The 23,050-nt window shown below is 47.4% G+C and overlaps 1 protein-coding gene across 16 annotated transcripts in view; it reads left to right on the top strand.

The window, feature by feature from the left end:
• Positions 1-23,050, top strand: part of MICAL2 (microtubule associated monooxygenase, calponin and LIM domain containing 2) — a 249,417-nt gene that overhangs the window by 20,334 nt on the left and 206,033 nt on the right. For 10 of the 16 annotated variants that reach the window (XM_058446993.1, XM_058446991.1, XM_058446992.1 and 7 more), the window contains exon 2: positions 7,278-7,348. The exons of 2 other annotated variants lie outside the window; for them this stretch is intronic. The gene's annotated coding sequence lies outside the window, so the exon portion shown is untranslated. Of the gene's footprint in view, positions 1-7,277; positions 7,353-23,050 lie in introns of all 16 variants that reach the window. 4 more of the 16 variants (XM_058446989.1, XM_058446996.1, XM_032166592.2 and 1 more) reach the window with 1 other exon arrangement.

Genomic DNA, 23,050 nt, shown 5'->3' with positions numbered 1-23,050 from the left:
TAGAATTAAGGCCTGGCAGGTCTGCAGAGCAGCACAGACTGGGAATTGGCAAACACACCTGCTTATGGAGGCGGACCCTGATCCTGCTGCAGAGAGAGGTTTCTGGGCTTTGGCATCTGGAACTGCTTCTCGGTTCCCTCTGTGATGGTCATGTGACTGGAGGAGCAGAGGTAGGAGGGCCTCTGGGTTGCAGGTGAGAAAGATCCCAGTAGAATTGCCCCAAGGTAATGGCTCAGGCTGCCCATCCCTCAGTCAGACCAGCTCCCCCTTCTCATCCTCCAAGCTGGCTGGTCTCCTCTCCTCTGCACCTGGGCCATCCCTGGCCCCAATTCTTTGCTTTGGTTCTTCGGCACTTTCCTTCTTCTCTGCCTTTTCAACACCCTCATCCCCCAAGTCTGGATTCAGCCCTGCTGTCTTCAGAAAGCCTTCCTAAACCCTCTCAGACCCAGTTCCCCCTCCTTTATCCATATGCTTGCTGGGCAGAGAATCAACAGCCCCCAGTTCTGCATTTACCTGTTTCCTGGGAGTTCTTTCTCACCCTCTCTGCTTCCTGAAAGGGAGGCAGGGAACATGTTTTGTGCACCCACCATGTTCCAGGCAGTTGCATGGAGGCTGGGTATGTCCTAGCTCATTTTTTATGAGCTGTGTGACTTTGGGTAAGTGTTTTCATTTCTCTGAGTCTCATTTTCTCATGTGAGATTGAGGATGTGATGCCTACTCAGAGGGAAGTTGTAAGAACTGGATGGAATAATCCATGCAAAGCACTTTGCACACAGGTCCAGGCTCATAGTAAATGGCTAACATATGGCAGCTTTTGTTATTCTCTGATAGGTATTATCTCATTGAATCCTCACCCTAGCTTTATAAGGTAGACATCCTTCCACAAAGGGGAGCAAATGAGCCTTAGGGCTGAAATGACTTGCTTGAGGTCGCACAACAGACAGGCAGCAAGGCAGGGATCCAAGCGTAGGGGTGGGCTGCTCTGAGGCAACACCCATCCTTCTACCACCTCTGCTTCCTGAGTCCCAGCCCGTTTCCCATGCTTTTTAGTGTTCCTCGCAGTCCCAGCCAGGGCACTCAGCAAATGCTGGTTGAATAATCTTTCCTGGCTGGTTTAAGGGAAACCAGGTTTGCAGCGGGAGCACAGGAAATGCGACCCCTTGAACATTCCACTCTCTTTCAGATTTCTATCTGGTCCAAGTTGCCCATGGATCCCTGCTAATGTACTGCATGCCACTCCAACACCAGGCAGTGCTATGCTGTGTGGCACCATATCTCACCCAGGAGTGAAACCAAATCATGCCCTCAGGGAAAATGAGCCGGTTCCTTTTTATTTTTTAAACAGCAGAGAATAAAGTTATGAAAAGAAAAAGAAAAGTAGGGGAAATACCTGCCTGGATAATCCCCCATGACTGGGGCAACCACTTTCTGAAGCTGGCAGCTGGAAAACAAAGAGAATAGCCATTAGCTGCCAGCTGGGCACTGGGCAGTGTGGCATTATGAAGCCTGTGTCCTGTGAGGGTCAGCAGGCGAGGCTTCCTGCTTGGGATGGTTTATTGATCTTCCCTATACCCACAGATAGAGCCAAGGCCCTGCCAAGGGCTTTTCTTCTTGACATGATTGTGGTCAGGAAGATTTTCATGTCATTCCAGATCATAGTTCCCAGTTTAATTCTCTAGCAGATGCTAGAAGCTACCACTTCCATCTTGGCTGTGTCTTCTTTAGTGCCAACTGATGCTTGTGTCTTTACTCCTTACTCCACTGGTTATTTAGTTTACGCCCGTGCAGACCTTGCTGCTGGGTTCCCTGGGGCTTGTGGAAGAAGGCGCTTGCCTGTGTTCATTTTTGTGTTCATCTCATGGCCCATGCTTCAGGAGAGGTGGGCGGTTGTCAGCATATTTTGCTTCTTAGTTTTTGCCACCAGGCCATGGATTTTTTTTCTGTTTCTTTATATTTTGTATTATTTATTTTATTTTTGAGAAAGAGTCTTGCTCTGTCACCCAGGCTGGAGTGCAGTGGCACCATCTCGGCTCACTGCAGCTTCTGTCTCCTGGGTTCAAGCGGTTCTTGTGCCTCAGCCTCCCGAGTAGCTGTGATTACAGGCATGTGCCACCACACCTGGCTAATTTTTGTATTTTTAGTAGAGATGAGGTTTCACCACGTTGGCCAGGCTGGTCTTGAACTCCTGACCTCAAGTGATCTGCCTGCCTTGGGCTCCCAAAGTGCTGGGATTACAGGTGTGAGCCACTGTGCCTGGCCATTTTTTCCATTTAAAACCCTTTAAAAGCACACCTGAAGGTGCAGCTTCCTTTCCTGAAGGGAATTAAAACCATGCTATTAGTAGGCATGGGATATGGGAATAGATCATCTTTGGGTGCTGGTCCAGAAAGTAGTGAGTAAGTGAGACAAGCAAAGATAATATTGTTTAGCACAGCACTATGCGTCAGGCACTATAGTTGTCCCTATTAAGTCAGAATCTCTTGGGACAGGTGACTGAGAAAAAAAACAAAAGTAAAACAAAAAACATGCAAAGGAGATGATGTTTTACAGCCTGTTGGCTGGTTATCAGGCATAGGCAAATCTTGCCCTCAAGAGCAGGAAACCCACTGATACATGCCATCCAGTAAAATCACACTAGAGCTCTTTGAGATTGAAATAACTAAGGTCTCGAAAAGGAAACTTGCCCAAGGATGCACGTGAGCTGTCAAGATACTGCCTCTCCTGTGTGTGTCTCAGGGCTGCCCTTTCCTCTGAGTAGTTATGAATACAGGAGCAGCAGGACATTGCCATCACCTCTGAGGGATCTGAGCACAGATGTGAGTGACAGCAGAAATGGGCTGTGTGAGGAAAAGACCTCAGGCCCCACTGAAATCAGAGTGTACTCAGGAGGTGGCGTGCATTGGGTGGAACAGGCATGAGGCACTAGTGGCATGACCTTGGCGAGTTAGTTATTGACCTTTATGAGCCTCAGTTTCTTCACCTGGAAAACGGGTTGGATGATCATCCAGTTCCCAGTGTTTCATTGAAGGTTAGACAAGATCATACAACTCAACGAGTGTGACCAACAGTGCATGGCACATTTAAGTACTCAAACAAGGCAAGTTTTCTTCCCTTATCCATGCTCCCCGCTTTCTGCCTTACTTCCTCTTTTAAAAAGAGTTTTTAAAAATAGCTATCTGGATTTTTTTTTTTCTGCACCACTTCAAAGTCAATGAAAATCAGCTTTAGCTTCCTTCTTTCTCTTCTTCCCCTCTCATAACGGGCATGGCCCCAGGGTTGGGTCTGAGGCTCCGTTCTCAACCAGGAAGCACAGGGCTGGGCTGCTCGCTGTTGGTTTTGGTAACTTCTTCTCCCAGGAAGGGCCCTGGTCCAGGGGCTTGCAGTGGCCTCCCCTCACTTCAGTCTGTAGATACCTTGCTGTACATATTTGCTCTCCCTTGGCTGCCTGCGTCTCACTGGGTGTGCAGCTGGGTCTCACTGGGTGGGATTTGGTGATGATAAAGCAGGCACTTGTTGAAGGCTGTTATTACTTGGGAGTTTTTTGGTTTCAAGGCACAGGAACCAAACTTGAATGAGTTTAAGTAAAGATGGGATGCATAGCTCGTGCCTCTCATACCAGCACTTTGGGAGGCTGAGGCTGGAGGAGCGCTCAAGGCCAGCAGTTCAAGATCAGCATAGTCAACATAGCAAGGGCTCGTCTCTACAAAAAAAAATTAAATTAAAAAGGATACATTGGAAGGTTTCAAGGAGGCTCAAAGATTCAAAAGAGGTGCGGAAGAATCAAGCCCCAGGAAGACAGCATGTGACCTCCAGCATCCCCAGACCAGAGTCCCCTGTTCAGTGCACTATGACTGCAGGTAGCTCCCAGCTGACCCCACACAGCCCTGCCACCAACCTAAGAGGACCAGGCCTTCTTCAGGGGTTTTCAGGTTGGAATTTGGCCTGGCCTGGAGCATGTGCACACCCCTTGTACCATTGCTAAGGAGAAAAGATACTCCCATGAGCCCAGCTTGAGTCCTATACCCTCCTTTTTGGCTGGAGAGTGGGAGATGGGGTGGAGTCTGTTATCAGGAGAGAGAGAGAGAGAGAGAGAGAGAGAACACTAGTAATATTAATAATTAAGTATAATACTCACTTTTCTTGAGCTACTTCATGCGAGACACATTCTAAGCTCTTTACCTGCATAACTCATTTAAGCTTCACAGTCAACCCATTTTACATACCAGGAAACTGAGGTAGAAAGAGGTTAGGCAATTTTCCCAAAGTCACATAGCTAGTTAGGAGGAGAGCTGGAATTGAACCCAAGCAGAGGGCTCCAGAAGTGATGTTACCCACCTACTCTGATGCAGACAAAAACAGACATCACCTCCAAGCACCTGCTCTGAGCAAGCAATGGGCTAAGTCCTTTATAGCATTATCTCATTTAATCTTCAGAGAAGGCCTATGAAGTGGGTACTAACACCATCCACATTTTAAAATAAGAAATTGAGGCTCACAGAGATGATGTGATTTGCCTAGGGCCACCCAACTAATTTAAAGTGACAGAGCTGGGATAGGACCCTTGGTTTGCCTGATCGTAGGGCCCAAGTTCTTAACCGCCTCACTGGGTAGCCTGCGCATTTAGCCACTTCTCTTGCTCTGTCTGAAGCTCCCCTGGTTTGGCTCAGCACCTGCGTCTTTGTCCACAGTCTGGAGAGGGGCTAGGATGTGGAGACCCCTACCTGCTGCATGCTGCTGAGGGGTCAGCTGTGAGGTTTGAGCTGGTCTTGATATATCTAACACTGACCTAAACCAGATGGTTCTTGAACAAGTCTTTAGTGCATTGAAACTCTGAGTTTATTCATTTCTTCATTCAACAAATATTTACTGAGTGCCTAGAGGCTCCAGGCCCTGTCCAAGTGCTGGGGTCCCTCAGGGAAGAGCTTAGACTCAGAAAACATCCAAGAGGAAGGTTCCCGGAGTTCCTGTCACTTGGGCCTGTCATGTCCCACTCAATCTCACAGGAAACCTTCCCTGTATCACCCAAATTAGGCCCACGAGGGACCAGAGACCCGTGCTTCTTTGCTTGGCACTGGCCTGATGGCAAGTCCAAGGAGAGACAGCATTTCTTCATTCTGATTGATTACAAAGGAAAATATAGCGTCAGGGAATGAGCATGGGTGTGGACTCAGGCCAGCTCCATCGGGAGTCCTAGGGCTGCTGTGGTCTCTGCTAATCGAGACTTTGGGTGAGGCACTTTGCTGTGCCATGCCTCAGTTTCCCCCTCTGTAATGATACTGTCCTACCTGTCTTACAGGGTTGCTGGGAGGATTAGCTGAGGTAGCAGTGTTAACTACCCAAGGCAATACCTATACACAGGTCAATCCCTCCCTCTTATAAGAACTAAGTAGTTTTGTCGGTGTCTCTAAAAGTCAGGGTACCTGGAGGGGGGCAGCTGAATGGGGTCCTAGGTGAGGAAATCACCAATTGTATCAAGCTCCTCATTTTACAGATGAGGGAACAGAGGCCCTGACCCTCAAAGGCCAGAAAGTATTGGGCTCTAGGACCTTCTAATTTGTTGGTGTTACAGGGAGCTCAAAGTGTATTTGGCTGTTGGTCAGACAAAGGGTACGATTTGGTCCTTTGAGTGGCTGGACACAGTGTGCCCAGGCCTCTGTGAGCATCTCACCAGTGGTCAGCCCTTGTAGCCTGGTCCAGTCATACCTGCCTCCAACCCGCCATGAAGACAGCCTAAGCAGAACCTTAAAGAGCCCCGTGTCCCTGCTGCTGGTCTCTGTAATGCCCTAGGATGGATAGGGACTTCTGTTCCTGAGATCTAGAGAGCATGGTGGGGTCCCTGGCTTCTGAAACTCTGGTTGGACCAATGATGGAATTCTGTACCAGGATGTCCAGCTCCCCACCCATGGCTCCCAGAAGCTCCCCTTGAGAAGCAGGGGGCAGACAAGTCAAGGCCTCTAGCCGCTCTGACTTCTGGCTGGAAGCAGCAGCACAGAGCCTGCAGCACAGGCTGACAGAATGTCGCCCAGGCAGGCCGGCCTGTTTGTCAGCTGGCACAGGCCCCGAGGGGTGTGGGCTTGGTAATGATGATGACGGGCAGGTAGGGCTGCCGCTTCTGCCCAGGTGGCCGCCCTTAGAGCTTGCCAGGCTCGCCTGGTGTGTGGGCCCACCAGGGCTACAATCAGAGTTGATGTCCAGTACACCTTCCCCTCAGCTTGGTGGGAAAGACCAGGAGCACAGGGGGCAGCCAGTCCTGGGCTCCAGTCCTGCCTTGCTGTGGGGCCTTGGCAAGTGCCGTCTGTTCTGTAAGCCTCTGTTTGCTGTCTGTGAGGAGCCACTGAGATAAAGCAGGTCTAGTTTCCACCCTTGATGGTTCCATGTGTGACCAGTACACAGCACTTCATAGGCTCTCTCCCATTAACAGGCTGAGAATTCTGAACAGTGAATCCCATCTCCCAGCACTCTAACGATGTGTGCTCTTCGTGTGCTAGAGAGAGAGAGAAAGAGAGAGTGGAGGGGCACCACTCTGTTGAGCAAAGTGTGCGTATACCTCCCTGGAGTATGAATATTGCCTCTTATAGATGTCAAATTTCACACTTGTGTTAGTTTTTGTCCCTTTGAGGTTACCTCTTAAATATTTTGATTTATTGTTTAATGTGGAAGTAAATCATTAGAAATATTTTGTAACTCTGGGCGTCATTTTCCAAACAGGTGTAGAGGCATTTTCTACAGAAGCAATAGGATGTCATGAAATAATGTGAGTCGTCACTGGAAGCCAAGAGAAAAATTGGTTTAGGAAACTCAGCCATGATCAGCTGGTGCACTTTCTTAACTCCCTAGTTTACTCAGTGTTAGAAAATGGGACCCGTTTCACACTGCAGACGTGTTATCAAGTTTTAAACCTGCTTGATTTACTTTCATTGTGTCTCACACTTAGAAATTCTGACACTTTCTGTTTTTACTAGAGCAGCGAATAAAGCATTGTTTTCCGGATCCTTCCTACTCTTCAGCAAAGTCTTTGTGTAGAGATCTCATAAGCCCTTAGGGTGCCCTGACTGCAGCCAACAATAGAATTTCTTTAGCCGTCTTGCTATTCCTTTCTTCACGTGCAAAACTTGTTGGAGGCCAGGGAGAGATTCTCTGTCCATTTCCTCCTGCTGGGTGAAGTGTCCCACAAGGCAAAGTGCACAAGCATGCGTGACCTCTTTGAGGAGACTAGAAAGGAGGCGTAAGCTAAGATGATGTCACTGACATTAATTGTTGGGCTCTTGTTTTTAAAGGAACATGGCAACCCGTGTGTGTCTCATCCCAGAAAGAGAAGACTTTAACCACTGTGATGCCTGAGAATCCAGTGAGTAAGTCACAGTGCTGGATCTTGTTTACCATGGAGTAGCTCCTGGGGGCTGGTCCTAGGCTTAGGAAAGCGTGGGATGTTCCCACCATCCTGGGGCAGCTTGCCGTGCCCAGGGTGCGCTGTTCCCTCTGAGTCAGCACCACCTCCTCTGCACTCCCCTAGCGCTGTGTTCATGCCTCAGATACACCACTGAGTTAAGGTTTGTTCACCTGCTTGTCCCACCTACTGGCTGTGGGAGCCTCGAGGGCAAGGAACCAGACTCCAGCCTTCCTGTCTGAGCCAGGCAGCAATTCCCGGCAGGCACAGTACCAGGCACATCACAGGTGACCAGCAGCTGTTTGTGGACTCAAGAAGTCTTAACCCTGAGGTTTGATCAGGGCTTTATGGTCCACAAAGCTTCATCATAGACAGTGTCCTATGGGAACCTTTGTGCCCTGGGTGGGGTGGTCATATTATCCTTGTTTATTTTATAGACATGGAGGCTGGGGTCTGAGGAGTCAGATAGCCTGCCACAGGTGGTAGGCTAATAAGTGCCCAGGACTCACAATTTCTGTGTCCCAGGCTAGCCTGGTTTCTGTAACCTTATAATTAGAAAGGTTGTTTAGAGTAAACTCCTCATTGCCAAACAGGGAGACTGAGGCCTGGCCTGAAGATACTTTCTCAAGGTGACAGGACTCACTGGTGTCCAATGGAGAATTGAAACGCAGGCCCTGGACTTCCTGTCTGGCGTTCTGGCACCCCTCCTCCCTCCCCCTCTGTCCTGCTCCTGTATTCAGCAATCAGAGAACATTTTGGGACCATAAATCTGTGTTTACAGGAGGGTGAAGAACTTACAGAAAGCCATGAGTTAGAGGGAACATAGGGATGAATAAAACTCTGCCTTCTCTCCGGGAGCTTCCCTGGACATGTGAGCCTTGGCAGGGCCTTGAAGAGGCTCAGTTTAGTTGTGGGAGGAGGGAGGATGAAGGTGAGGGTGAGGGGAGAGCATCAGGGCCCAATCCAAGAAGCTGGGGCATGGGTGGAGGCCCCGGCGGAGGGGCAGCCGGCGTGCGTGTCAGGGCATTTGGCAGCTGGCCTGGTGGGTGCTGAGGGATCACGTGGGGTGAGGAGTCCACGGGAGTCCTGAATGGCAGGATGACAAGGGGTTGACTGGACCTCAGGGAAAGCTGCTCCAGGAGTTCTCATTCTTAGTATCTGGGGAAAGACCCAGGCAAAGAGCTGATTGGCCAGTCTGCCACAGCCTGAGAAACTGTCCCCTCTCTGGAGAAACAGAATACAGAGTTTGTCCACAGGGGAGGGTCGGGCAATGAACAGCGAATTCCAATGTTGTCTGAAATGTGTGGGGAGGGGAGTGTGAGCAATTCTGGCTGGCTCAATCCTATTGCCCTCAAATGAATTTTTGTTTTGTTCTGTTTCTGATTGAACACATGTGCTGTTGTTCTCTCTTCCCCTTGGAATCTTGGGTCCCTCCTGGCTCATCCATTCAATCCAGGCTTGACCCAGGGCCAGGTGGGTCCTGGCTACTCTTCTGCATTCATTCCACCTTTTCTTGCAACTTCCTGGACTTGAGGACTGGGACTGACTGCCAGCTTCATCTCCATTGGCAGGGTGAAACATAAAATTTCCCCAAATTACAGAGAATGTGATGCTTGCCAAATAGGTACCTTGGATTATTTTCCAAAGCATTCCCAAATTATACACTTCTCTAGGGCAGGGGAAGTGTGTCATGTTGTATCATTATTGTTTACACTTCATATTTCTTTGCACTTTATGTTTTATAAAGGTCATTTCATCTTCATGATCAAGCAGGTGGACTTCTCCCATTTTACAGATGAGAAATTTGCGTTAGGCAGGCTGTAACCTGCCCAAGGCAATGCAGCTGTCTAAGGGCTGAGCTGGGACACGGCCCAGTCCTACTGTTTATAAATTCCATGATGTCTCTCCTCTGCTAAACTCCAACCATAGTAAATCCCTGGAGGGCCTGAGACATAAGAGGAGCTCAATAAACGCTTGTGGAATGAGTGAACTTTGGCTCTTTTTTTTTTTTTTTTTTGGCCACTCTTAACCATAAGTGGACCCTCTTTGGCAGCAAAGAGAACACTACCCTGTGGAATATTTGAGTTTCTTGCCGTGATAAGGAACTGGTGAGCTCTCTTCTCACCCAGCCTTACCTCTGGGAACTAGGTCATGCACACTGAATAATTAATTCCTTGACTTTTACTCGGAGCTTCCTCCTCCTGATGTTGAGATGCTATGTTAGACATTGATCTATGAGAGGTCCTTGGCAGAAGCAGATCCTACTGTTTGTTGTCACAGACCTTCAGTGACGCATCTAATTGCCCATGAATAATACCTGTGGCCTAAACAGGTCAGCCTTCCAGGCAGTTCACTCATCTTCTCCTTCTACCCTTCCCCCACCAACCTTCTCTAGACTGAGGAAGAGGGACAGGTATGTATTATCTTAGATATGCAGGGTTCTGTAGGGTCAGGGGAGCCTACCTCTTCCTTCTCACTGACCTCTGAAGTTTTCCATATTTTGTGGCAAGGGCTGGAGAAACAACAAGAAAACCATGTCAAGATGGGAAAAAATTCATGGGCTCCAGGAGGCAGTTATCAAAATATCTGCTGGGTCTGCTCTTTCCCTAAGTGACACTTGGGTCATCTTTCTTAGAGTCTGCAAGGGATCCAGCTGGCCTCGTTAGACTCTTGAGGTCAACAGAATAGAGTAGAAATAAGAGTGGGCTGAGACCAAGAGACCCGTGTTCTAGTGTTGGCTGTCCACAGCTTAGCTATGTGGCCTTGGGCAAGTCACAGAACCTCAGCTGCCTTCAGATTTCTTATTCGGGAATTCAGGGAGGGTGGAGGTTTGGTGGTATCTTAAAGAAATCTCCTTGACTTCTGTGGTCCTGGTCCTCAGTGCCTCTCTCAGTTTGTCCTTGTGATTAGCACTGTCTTCTCCTCCAGGTCATCTCCTCCTCATGCGGTCAGAGCTTGCTTCTGTAAGCACTTTCATCCTGAGCTTTGTAGCTTTGCCATCTCTCCCCTGCGCCACCCTGAGTTATGCCAGAGTGCAGGAAAGAACTCCCTGTTGTTGCCCCACTCTTCTGCCAAGCAGTATGGGAGAAAACTGTAACCTTGTAAGATTCTTAGAGATCTAAGGAGTGAAAGTTTGTTGGTATCAGAGGAAAATGGGATTAAAAGTTGTTGGGATTTTCAAGTCCTTGATGCCCCAGGGTATCTGGATTGTACTGAATTGTTTGATCAGAGGGTAGTCAATATGTTCTTAAGAATATGGCCCCAAGTTGGCCAACCCTTGTGATCAGGGGTGACCAGACACTTTGGAGAAATAAAGGGAATAGCATTGGTAGAAAGGTGCTCAGTGAGAGATGAGAGATACCTCAGATGGACAACCAATATGAAAAGAGGAAAGGCTAGGGAGGGTGGATTTGTCTCTAACATTTACAACTGTAAAGTATTAAAGCTGAAAAGAACTACAGATCCTTTAATCCACTTCTCCCATTTATTAGGAAAGAAACTGAGGCCCAGAGACATGACTCAAGCACACCCATAGAGCAAGCTGGTGGTAGAAGTGAGACAGAAGCTAAGTCTCCTGATTCCCAGCAAGTGGCTCTCTCTGCAGTTCCATGTTGCCTCCTTATGTGGGTTCAGCCACCATGCCTTCCTCTTTTCTCCTCGACCCTGCACTTGAATGTCTAAGGTGTTAGCAGGGTCCCCACTGCTCCTACCTCATTGTTTATCAAGGCCTAATAAAACCTGGGTGCAACAGCATGGAGAGGTTGAGGCTTCTCATGTGCAGGCTGTTTTGATTTGTACTTAGTGACTTAACACTGTTGAGTTGCCATTATTCTGTTTTATGATGTGTCTTGGGGTGAAAGATTAATTCAAGACAGGAAATGAAGGCTGTAAGATGGCCCAGCCTTAGCAGGAGTAGCCTCTTGTGAGTTTACCATTCAAATCAAAATCACATGAGCGTTGTTGCTAAGCCGGCCTTGTTGTGAGAACCTCCAGCAAAGGGCATGGATTACACTGTTGCTTGCTCTGAGAGGGGCTCTTTCGGTCAGAGGCTGGCCATCCCATCACTATGCTGATGGCACATAAACCAGAATGGTTACCACTCACTTTTTCTGCAGAACTCCATTTGGCCCAACACTTCCTGCTGAGCTCAAGGAAATGCATCTTGAGCACTTTGCATTGGGCAAGCACTAGGTTTACATATATGACCTTGTTTTTCCTCATAGCAGCTCTCTGAGAGATAGGCATGGCTACCTGTTGTATTAAGGAGAAAATTGAGACAGTTACAGGTTAAATAACTTGTCCATGCCCACAAGGGCCAGGACTCAAACACAAGGTATCTGACTCTAAAGCCCTTCCTGGTTCCACATTTCACATGGCTTTCTGCACACAGAAGGGAGGGCTGGGGAAAAATAGGCAAGGCATTGACTGAAGCGTCAAACATTTATTATGGGACTTCCAAATGCCAGGTCTTGGGCTTGGTTCTTGGGATGGAAAAGTGAGTAAGACCTAGTCCCTTTACTCCTAGGACTTGTGGCCTAGCCTGGTGGTGGCACAGATGTATATGATGACAGTCATAGCTCCCTTATCGTTCTGGAAGCACTGAGACGAGAGCAGCACACAGGGAAGACTGCACCAAGGAGGGGCTGTGAGACTTGGGTACCGAAGGATGATCAGGAGGTTGTCAGGCAGAAAAGGAGGCAGAGAGTTCTCCAAGGAAACTGGGTGGTGGTGTGAAAGGGCCTGATTTGGTGTTTGGAAGTAAGGAGGAGTAGTGTGAATGCTTTTTTCTTAGCTGAGGGTGCAAGGAATGAGACATTCAGTTGAGAGATAAGCTCTGAAGTGGGAGAGGAGGGGAGTTCAGAAGTAGACTGTCAAGGGCTTTGCAAAACACTTGCTGCTAGGTGAGATTCATTGAAAGAAAAATTAGCAGAGATCAGGGAAGCTTCTCCAAATATGAATTCTCCAGCTGTCTGATGGATGTTTCCATATAGAGAAAGGAACTTCTGCTGGGGGCTCATTTTCAGAGAGTTTGTGTCCGTTTTCTGCATTTTGTGTCTCACACACCAATGGAAGTGATTATTGATGGGGCAAAGTGAATGGGGTGGGACGGGCCACACCAACAGTTCATATTTAAAATGTCTCAGATTCCTCTTGCCAGATAAGCTGATAGCAAACACCCTTGTGAGTTCCTGCGCAGATTGACTCTCCAGGGATCATTCTGCATTCCAGACAGGGTCACACAATATTTCTGCAGGAGCTGGGGCTCTGGGGTGAGAAAGCTACTTAAAAATAAAGACCAACAAAAAATATAGTGGTTTTTAAGGGTGACATTTGCAAGGCAAAAGTATCCAGGAAGTAGACTATTTGTCATGAGGGTGAGCCAGAATTTTTAAAAATATCAGATCATTAGAGTGGAAAGAATAATGGCGGAGAGAGAGAGAGAGAGAGAGAGCTCCAGGAACTCTTGTCTTCTGGGCGTGGTTGTTCCTGCACACCCCCACTTTAATGAATACCTTGCTGAGGTCTGCCCCAGGAAATGAGTTTCAAAAATTGAACTTTGAACCTGAATTGTCTTCTGTGGAGAGGAGCAGACCAATAAACCAGAGAGTGATTTGGAGTCTAAGACTTCTTGGTCTTGTATCAACGGTCCCTATCTGCTGCCTGTGGGTTTTGTATCTTTATGAGAAAAGAAAAAAAATCTTTTTTGGAACAGTTGGGGCTTATTTTAGTAAACATGTTTTTCAGAGCATGAGCCCAAATACCAAGGAAAGAGTCCAATGTCTTTATTCAGCCAACAGAAATGTATTCATCAGGATGATGGGAGGCTATCTCCCTCCCACTAGGGAAAAGTCACTAGTGGGGCCATACCTTTGGGGCACCCCTCCTCTGGGGCTTCTTGATGTTGGAGTTTGGGGCTGCTTAGGGACATTTTGACCCCCTGAATGGTCAAGACCCTTTCTGGGCCCTGGAACCTATGACCCAGCCTCTCTGAGCTCTCAGGAACGTGGCCTCTGAGTGTGGCCTGGAGAGGCAGCATTCTTCCCCGAGACTGTCCCATACAGGTCTGCGTTGCTCTCAGTGTAGCAAATTGCTCACAACCATACATTGCAATGGTTCTGCAGCCTCCGAGCCGTTACCAAGTAGGCAAATGTTGTAGGACTTTCAAACCTCAATGCTCGTGCACCTAGATCAGGGAGGCGAAATACAACCTGTCAGACCAATAACCTCCTCCAGTCAGTTCAGCTACAACCTGTCAGACCAATAACCTCCTCCAGTTAGTTCAGCAACTGAGTGTACATTAGGGACTGGTTCTACCCTGTCTTCTCAGACAGGCATTTCTGTATTTGCCATCTGTAACCTTACTTGGCTTTATAGACATCTGGGGAGAAGTTCCCGAGAGACTTCAGTTCCTCTGTATAGTAAAGGACTGGGTCAAAACTGTCCTAATCTTTCACTTCTGTTCAGATGTCTGAAATGCCTCCTGACAGCAGCATATTTTCTATGGGCAGAGAGCTCCTCTCAGGCTGCATCCTGATGAAGGAAGGAATCCTTTCTCAGAACTGTCTCATCTTGCCAGTTTCTGGTCTGTTCACTCTCCTGAGGTCGTACCTAAGAACTGTCGAGGTGGGTTCATGTAGCACATTGCCTGGCACATGGTAATCAGTGTTGAATGAATGACCAGCAAGGAAATCCTTCTGTTTTCCAGCAGAACAAAATGGAAGTGAACAGGCCTCAGACTATGTGGCCTGCATGCTATCAGGACCCAGCATGCACTTCAGAAAAGACCCCTTTGGTGTTTGGCACAAAGGAAGTTACCCGATAAAGGCATCTTCTAGACCGGGGCCTGGAAAGACAGATGATGGTTAATCCACATCACCTCAAGATGACGAGTCCTGTTTTCAGGGCTTAAAACAAACAAACATCAATAGCAACAATGAACTACTGGGAATGCGGGCCCTGGAGAAAGCAGAGGGAGTCATTCTGCTGGCAACCCCTGCATACCTAGCCAACCCCAGCTGGCCAAATGTCCTATGCTTGGGCAGGTCTCCCAGGAACCTCATCATGGGGCTCTTCCTTTGTCATGCTGCCTCTCTGCAGCACAGGCAATTTTACAACTAAATCTTAGATCCTGACTTCCCAAGTGTGTTGACATTTTTGTAGGCTTTGAATAGCTCATTAGTTATTTCTGACTCAGGAAGGGGTCACCTGTCCATGCAGGTGTATATACCTGCTTATAAAGGCTGAACGCAGTGTATAGGCCCTTGTGCAGACTCTGGGGTGAGGGACATGGCCAGCTGGACTGCCAGTTGGGTGGACAGCCCAATGAAAGGCGTGCACAAGCATCTCAGAGGCCAGCAGACTACTGAGAGCCACGAAGGTGTTATTTGTGTTGTTAATAACATTAATGACAATATAAACAACAAAGCTTCTGTAATTGTATATCAGGAAATTAATCTTGAAATTGGTGGTCTGTAATTCAAATGAAAAATTTAGAAATTGTGATATGTAGAAAGCTGAAACTGGATCCCTTCCTTACGCCTTATACAAAAATTAATTCAAGATGGATTAAAGACTTACATGTTAGACCTAAAACCATAAAAACCCTAGAAGAAAACCTAGGCAATACCATTCAGGACATAGGCATGGGCAAGGACTTCATGTCTAAAACACCAAAAGCAATGGCAACAAAAGCCAAAATTGACAAATGGGATCTAATTAAACTAAAGAGCTTCTGCACAGCAAAAGAAACCACCATCAGAGTGAGCAGGCAACCTACAGAATGGGAGAAAATTTTCGCAACCTGCTCATCTGACAAAGGGCTAACATCCAGAATCTACAATGAACTCAAACAAATTTACAAGAAAAAAACAAACAACTCCATCAAAAAGTGGGCAAAGGATATGAACAGACACTTCTCAAAAGAAGACATTTATGCAGACAACAGACACATGAAAACTGCTCATCATCACTGGCCATCAGAGAAATGCAAATCAAAACCACAGTGAGATACCATCTCACACCTGTTAGAATGGCCATCATTAAAAAGTCAGGAAACAACAGGTGCTGGAGAGGATGTGGAGAAATAGGCACATTTTTACACTGTTGGTGGGACTGTAAACTAGTTCAACCATTGTGGAAGACAGTGTGGCAATTCCTCAAGGATCTAGAACTAGAAATACCATTCGACCCAGCCATCCCATTACTGGGTATATACCCAAAGGATTATAAGTCATGCTGCTATAAAGACACATGCACACATATGTTTATTGTGGCACTATTCACAATAGCAAAGACTTGGAACCAAGCCAGATGTCCATCAATGATAGACTGGATTAAGAAAATGTGGCACATATACACCATGGAATACTATGCAGCCATAAAAAATGATGAGTTCATGTCCTTTGTAGGGACATGGATGAAGCTGGAAACCATCATTCTCAGCAAACTATCGCAAGGACAGAAAACCAAACACCGCATGTTCTCACTCATAGGTGGGAATTGAACAATGAGAACACATGGACACAGGAAGGGGAACATCACACACTGGGGCCTGTTGTGGGGTGGGGGGAGGGGGAGGGATAGCATTAGGAGAGATACCTAATGCAAATGACGAGTTAATGGGTGCAGCACACCAACATGGCTCATGTATACCTATGTAACAAACCTGCACATTGTGCACATGTACCCTAGCTCTTAAAGTATAATAATAAAGAAAAAAGAAAGCAAAAAAAAAAATTTAGAAATCTTTTAAGTGAACTCTAAAGGTGCTACCATGGAAGCAGTTCCATCCCTCCTGAGCCAGATTTCTATGGTAAGCATTCATTCATTCAACAAACATGTACTACCTACTGGGAGCAGGCACCATGTTGGCACTGGAATTACAAAGATGAAGATCAGTCAACAGCTCATCAATGAGTGAATTAGCTACAAAATACCATAATACAGAAAGCTGAATTATTTGAACCTTAAATATTGATTACCAACTGAGAACCCAGAGCTGGGGTGAATACTCTAATAGAAAATAAATTTTAAAACCTGCCTTTCCTTAAGGTTACACATTAAATTGTCCAGACAAGATTAATGCACAGAACACATGATAGGTTCAAGGCTAAAGGAAGAGCCAAATGGTGTGGTCTGTGACCTCTGTGTGGGAACTCTTTGTCTCCCCCATTTCTCAGAAGATGGAAAGAAGCATTTTGTTCCCTTGGCATCCACAGCACCTAGCAAGGCCCCGGTCACAATGTACGTTCTCAGTAAATTGAATGAATGGAATTGAATGTGGCTAGTGGTTCCCAAAGTTGGCTGATCAACAGAATTCCCTGGGGAGTTAAAAACATCTTTTCCTCTTGGACCTCAGGCTGCAGGGATTCTGTTCAGGAACAGGCCCAGGAAACTGAGTTTTCATAGACTTCCTGGGCGAATCTGCCCGACAGCCAGGTTTGGTGAGCTTAGGCATAGACTCTGAGTTAGAATAACACAGGTGGGTAAGGGATGGGGTGGTGGAGGGCTTCTGAACCTGAATGCTCCAGCCCATCCCTTAAGATCCTGCCCTGGTGCCACCTTCTCAGGGAGCTTCTCCCAGGTGCTAAGTCACTCCATCTTCCAACTCTGCATCCACATGTCTTGGCACTCACCTCCCCGGCAGGTCTTACCAATAATTGTTAGTTTGTTTGGATTCCCTGAATAGACTGTGAAGCTCCTAGGGGGCACAGCTCATAGTAGGTTTTCAATCAGCACCATGGAGCTGACTGGGCTTCAGAGGATGGGCGAGGTTTGAGAAGTAAGGCAGAGACCTGATATGAGGGCAGCCACAGGATAAGCCTAAATGCCTTTGGGAATTGAGCCTAACAAGGAAGAGGGGGCTGCATGATGGTGGGTGGGAACCCACTGAGCCTGGCAGGAGGGTTTGGATTTGTACAAGGGCTGTAGGGAGCCCTGAGAGCTTTATGAACAGGATAAAGGTGAAGCTGCTGAGTTGGGAAGGGGGAGATCAGTGAGGAGGCCCATGGTAGCTCAGGTCAGAGCTGGCCAGGTCCCTGGATGAAGTGGCAGGGTTGTCAACAAAGGGCAGCCACACTCTAGCCACTACACACCCTGAATTGTGTGTGATACTCTTGATTTGATTGTATCTACCAGTGGTGGTTATTGAGCACCCACCATTGCCAGGGGCACGGGCACCAGGCCCTGGGGCTTGCAGCCTTCAGCTTCAGAGCGCACAGTCAGGTGAGGTAGGAGGGGCCACAAGTAGATCAATGCAAGGGTATGTGCAAAACCATCATACAAACTTCCCCAGAGTACAGTGTGGAAAAGGGGGCCCAGGGAGGGCAAAATAATGCTTCAAAGAAGAACAGTGCAGCTAAGGATGCAGCCCAGACAGGCGTCACTGTGTTTCATCCTGAAGTCACCCAATGGGTCAGGACTGTTATTATACCCATTTTATGGATGAAGAAACTGAGGTTCAAAGAGGTTAGGCAACTCCTCCAGGCTCACACACCTAGTAAATGGTGGGTTGGGTTTGGTGACCAGTCTGCCTGACTCCAGAGTCCAAACTGGGACCTGTGACACTCTGCTGCCTTTTATGTTTCAGCCCTAAAGACCACTGGGCTTTCACGAGGTGAACAGAGTCCAGATAGGCATTCCAGACAGAGGGATCAGCATCAGCAAAGGCATGTGGGTGGAAGTGTGTCAGAGTGGAGTTTATCAGGAAATTACAAACGGTTCCTGAGTCTAGAGTATGAGGGGGCGGGGAAGTGATGAGGGGAGACGCTGGAGGGGCGGGCTAGGGCTGGATCATGAAGGTAGTTTTTGTTTTGCTCCATTAAGATGTTTGGACTTCACCGTGCAGATTGTCAGGGAGCTGTTGAAGGATTTTGAACAGGAATGGAACCTGACTAAGTGCACATTTTTGAAATAAAGATCTCTCTGGCAACAGTTTGAGGACTAGGCTGGTGGACTGGAGGGACGTGAATCTGGAGGCAGGAAATGTATTGACGAGGAGATTTTGAGAGTTCCAGGTGACAGCAGGTGGAGACCTGACCCTCCTAGGAAGGATGGGAGGCAGCAAATGGGGCTGTTGAAGAGGCAGGACTTGGTGACTGGCTGGCTCTGCAAAATGAGGGGAAAGGGGCAGAGAAATTTGACTTGAAGGATTTGGCTGCAGAGTCAGGATGGTGCTGCTCACTGAGGTTGGGGCTGCAGGAAAAGGAACAGGTGGGGTTGGAAGGGAAATTGGCCACAAGTGAGGTCTCTATAAGATAGTGAGAGGAGAATGTCCAATTGTTGGTGATGCAAGGGCCTGAAATGCAGCAGGGAGCTGCGTGGTGCAAGTACAGCCTGGGGAGTCATGAGGACACAGATACTGGTTGAACTGTAGGAGTGTTGCGGTCCATGACAGTGAAGACCAGAACCTTCATTTTCAGGGGCAAGTAGAGAGGGGTCTGCCCTCTCTATGGGGCCTCAAGATAAGGCCCCATAAGTGGCGGTTGCATTTAGCAGCAATTGGTGGTGACATTGGCCTGATGCACCAGGTGGCCTGTGAGGAGAAACCAGATTGTGGTGGTTCGATGGATGAGTGGGAGGTGAGGAAGTGCACATTGCAAGGCTGGACTATTCATTTGGAAACCTAGGCTGTGAGGGGAAGAAAGAAGAGTGCTATTTGTTTTCTCCCATAAAAGCAAATATAGATCTAACTGTGGTTGGATTTGTGCGCATTTTGGGGAATGACTTTGTATTGATAAATTCACAAATCAGAGAAACAAAAATAAACTTTTGTTGAGCAGTGAACTTTTTCTAAGGGTGTTTGAGAAAAATGAGGTCAAATGGTACAGTTCTTCAGAACAGGGGGATTGGCCCAGGAGGTCAAGGCTGCAGTGAGCCGTGACTGTACCGCTGCTCTCCAACCTGGGCAACAGCGTGAGATCCTGTCTGAAAAAACGAACGAACAAACAAAATGCACATAAAACATAGGGGATCTTTGGGGGACAGACTCCACCAGATATAGCTGGGTTGTGAGCTGTTCTGGGTGGGGCGGCTCTGCAGTCATCCTGGGCTCCAGGTGTGGTACCATGCACACAGTGAACAGGCATAGAGAAATCCTTTTCAAGTTCACTTGGCTGTGACTTTGATGCCTCTTCCCCAGCATCCCTTTATATCCTCCAGACTAATTACTGTACTGGCATCAAGTCCCAAAGGCCTAATTTCAGCAAGTCAGGAGACACAGTGCCATTCAGAAACAAAGGTTCCCCTAGAGAGTGCCTTTAAGAGGGTGCCAGGCAGAGACTTGGTGGAAAATCTGTTTTTAGCCATCTTACCATAGGAGAGAGTTGGTTAAGGCGAGGATGAGCTACCCTCAACTTTTACGTGAAAATGTATCAATTTCTGCCTTGATTTGGCTTGGGCTACCTAGAGCTTGAGGTGGTAGGAGTTATCCCCATGCAGCTTCCCGGGAACTGACGCTTATTGAGCTCATCTGTGGGCCCAGTGCTGTGAGAGGCCCCTCCATTTAATTTTCACAGGAACTCTATGTTGTTTATGACTTGCTCAAAGGAGCACTTAGTGACTCAGAAGCCCATGTTCTTTCTACCACTTCACATTGGCTTCCAGGGACTCAAGAGCTGAGTGCCTGGGGGTATTTCTGAAACCAAGGAAATGAACTAGCTTATCTGTTCTAGTCTCCTGTCTTATGCTATTTGCAAATAAGGAAAGGATGTCTTTTTCAAGATAGGGTGTACATGTGTGAGTGCCTATGTAGAGGGGTGGGCAGGCTTATTTCTGGGGGTCAGGCAGCTTTTGCGGGACACTGAGGTACTAATAGAAGGTAAGGTAAAATGACAGACCGTGTTGTTATTGGAAGTTGGCCTGCAACAGTCAGGCAAGAGACATCTTAATTCCCATGTGGTTGACCTTTACATTGGGAAGGAATGCCTTCTGATCCAGGCCAAATTTGACATACCCACTACTAATACCTACTGTATTAGCTAGGGTAATGCCTCCTGCCTAAGAGATAAGTTCCCAGTTCTCAGTGACTTCACATACTGCATATTTATAGCTCACATATGTAAAGTCCAAAACATGTGTTCTGGTCAAAGAGGGCTTCCCCCCATGCAGGCATCCAGGGGACTGGGTCCCTTCCTTCCTGTGGCTCACCGTCTTCAACACACAGTTTCCAAGGTCTTTGTGCCCTGGCAGAAGTAGAAAAGGCACGAAAAACCACTATGGGGGATTCTTATGGGTCGGTCTTAGAAATGGCATGCGCCACTCCTGCTCAGATTCCATGACTTAGAACCTGGTCACCTGGACCCACAGCTGCAAGCAAGGGTCCAGGAGGAAGGAGCGGTCCAGCTGGTGGTGAGCTAGCTCATCTCCACAACACCCACCAAGGCTCCAAAGACACCTCTCAGCTTAGCTTTCACTGGTGGATTGGATGCTGTTCTCATTTGATCTATAGATCCTAGCATTTTGGAGTTTGATGAAAGAAGGGCAGGAGAGTATCAAGAATCAAAGGTCTTAGCTGGGCTTGGTGGCTCATGCCTGTAATTCCAGCACTTTGGGAGGCCAAGGAGGGTGGATCACTTGAGGTCAGGAGTTTGAGACCAGCCTGGCCAACATGGTGAAACCCCATCTCTACTAAAAATACAAAAAAAAAAAAAAAAAATTAGCCGGGCCTGGTGGGAGGCACCTGTAATCCCAGCTACTTGGGAGGCTGAGGCAGGAGAATCGCTTGAACCCAGGAGGTGGAGGTTGTAGTAAGCCAAGATTGCACCACTGCACTCTAGCTTTGGCAACAGAGCAAGACTCTGTCTCAAAAAAAAAAAAAAAAAAAAAAAGAATAAAAAGAATCAAAGGTCTAGACCAGAGACTACATCCCTGATGTGATATGCAAGACAGTAGTACTTGTGTGCCTGTGGCCCCATCTACTTTATGTAGGAGCAATATGGGTATGCTTATTTAGGGCACCACCCACTCTGTATAGGAATTGTTGGAACACAGGGTCTGACTGTTCTTCCTGGGTAGGGCGATGTATGGTAGGCCCTGAGAGCTAAGACCAGGGAGCTGGTGCCTAACCTTCTCTGGGGTGTTGAAGAATATTTCACAGGTGCAGAGTGGTGGGGGAGGAGTGTACCTGTGGTGACAGTCTGGGCAAGACAGAATAGGAGATAAAAATGGGGAACTTGGCAAGGCTGAGCTTTGGTGGGCTTCCTGCAGTCAAATGAGATTTGGAAAGAATGAGAGAAGCCTAGATGACTTTTAAAAAAAAGGTAAAAAATATTTCATTGAACCAATAAAAAACAGCAAATGTCTTTCATTGATCTAATGATTTATTTTGTTTATTGTATTTTAACTCAAAAGTATTTCAGAAAGTTAGCAAGATTATTAATTAGACCACAGATTCTATTCCCTGGCCTTGGGCAGCTCCCACTTATAGGAGGTGGTGATGGTGGTAGTGGTGGTAGGGTCTTTTTTGTTTGTTTGCATTTTATTATTGTTTTTGTGGTAAAATTTACATAACATAAAATTTATCATTTTAACCTTTTTTTTGTTTGTTTGTTTTGAGGCAGGCTCTTGTTCTAGTCACCCAGGCTGGAGTGCAGTGGCATGATCATGGCTTACAGCAGCCTCGACCTCCTGGGCCCAAGCAATCCTCCCACCTCAGCTCCCCAAGTACCACAAGTGGGACCACAGATGCAACCCACCATACCCAGCTAATTTTTCTTTGTTTTTTGTACAGACAGAGTCTCACTGTGTTGCCCAGGCTGGTCTTGAACTCTTGGACTCAAGCAATCCTCCCACCTTGGCCTCCCAAAAAGCAGGAATTACAGGCATGAACCACTGCGCCTGGCCCATTTTAACTATTTTTAATTGTAAGATTTAATGATATTAAGTACATTCATGTTGTTATGCAACCATCACTACCATCCTTCACAGAATAAACTGAAAGTTGGCACCTATTTTTTTTGAGACAGAGTCTCGCTCTGTCACCCAGGCTGGAGTGCGGTGGCACAATCTTGGCTGACTGCAACCTCCACCTCCCAGTTTCAAGCGATTCTCTTGCCTCAGCCTCCTCAGTAGCTGGAATTACAGACACATGCCACCACACCCAGCTAGTTTTTGTATTTTTGGTAGAGATGGGGTTTCACCTTGTTGGTCAGGCTGGTCTCAAACTCCTGACCTCGAGTCTGCCCCTATTTAATAATAACTCTCCATTCCCCACTTCCTCCAGGCCCTGGTAACCACCATTCTACTTTCTGTCTCTATGAATTTGCTTATTGTGGGCACCTCTCACTGTTAGTTTTGAGATAGGCTGGCCTCCTAGAAACTGGGATTCAGAGTTCACAGTTTTCCTGGGCACCCAATGTGGGATCAAGATGATTCAGGTCACATGCAGAAGTGTCTGCAAAGTTTTTGGTGTTAAGATGAGCTCTACGTGTGGGGTAAGATGTACGTTACTTTGTCAACAAGGTACACAGGTTTTCTTCTTGGGGACTTCACCAGCAAGGGATCCTGCAGGCACAGCTGAGATCTGGGTTGGAGGCAATGCCTTCCCCATTCTGCTCTGGAATGTGGGTGGGAGAGCATGGGCTTTGGAAGACACCTGCTGCACTGGACGCAAGGGCCATGTAGTCCCTCGGGAGTGGAGCTGCTGGAAGGAACACGGCCTTGGGG

The sequence above is a fragment of the Hylobates moloch genome, unplaced genomic scaffold, assembly GCF_009828535.3.
Source record: "Hylobates moloch isolate HMO894 unplaced genomic scaffold, HMol_V3 SCAFFOLD_11, whole genome shotgun sequence".
Classification (NCBI taxonomy): Eukaryota; Metazoa; Chordata; class Mammalia; order Primates; family Hylobatidae; genus Hylobates; species Hylobates moloch.
This window is presented reverse-complemented; position numbering and strand designations above follow the sequence as displayed.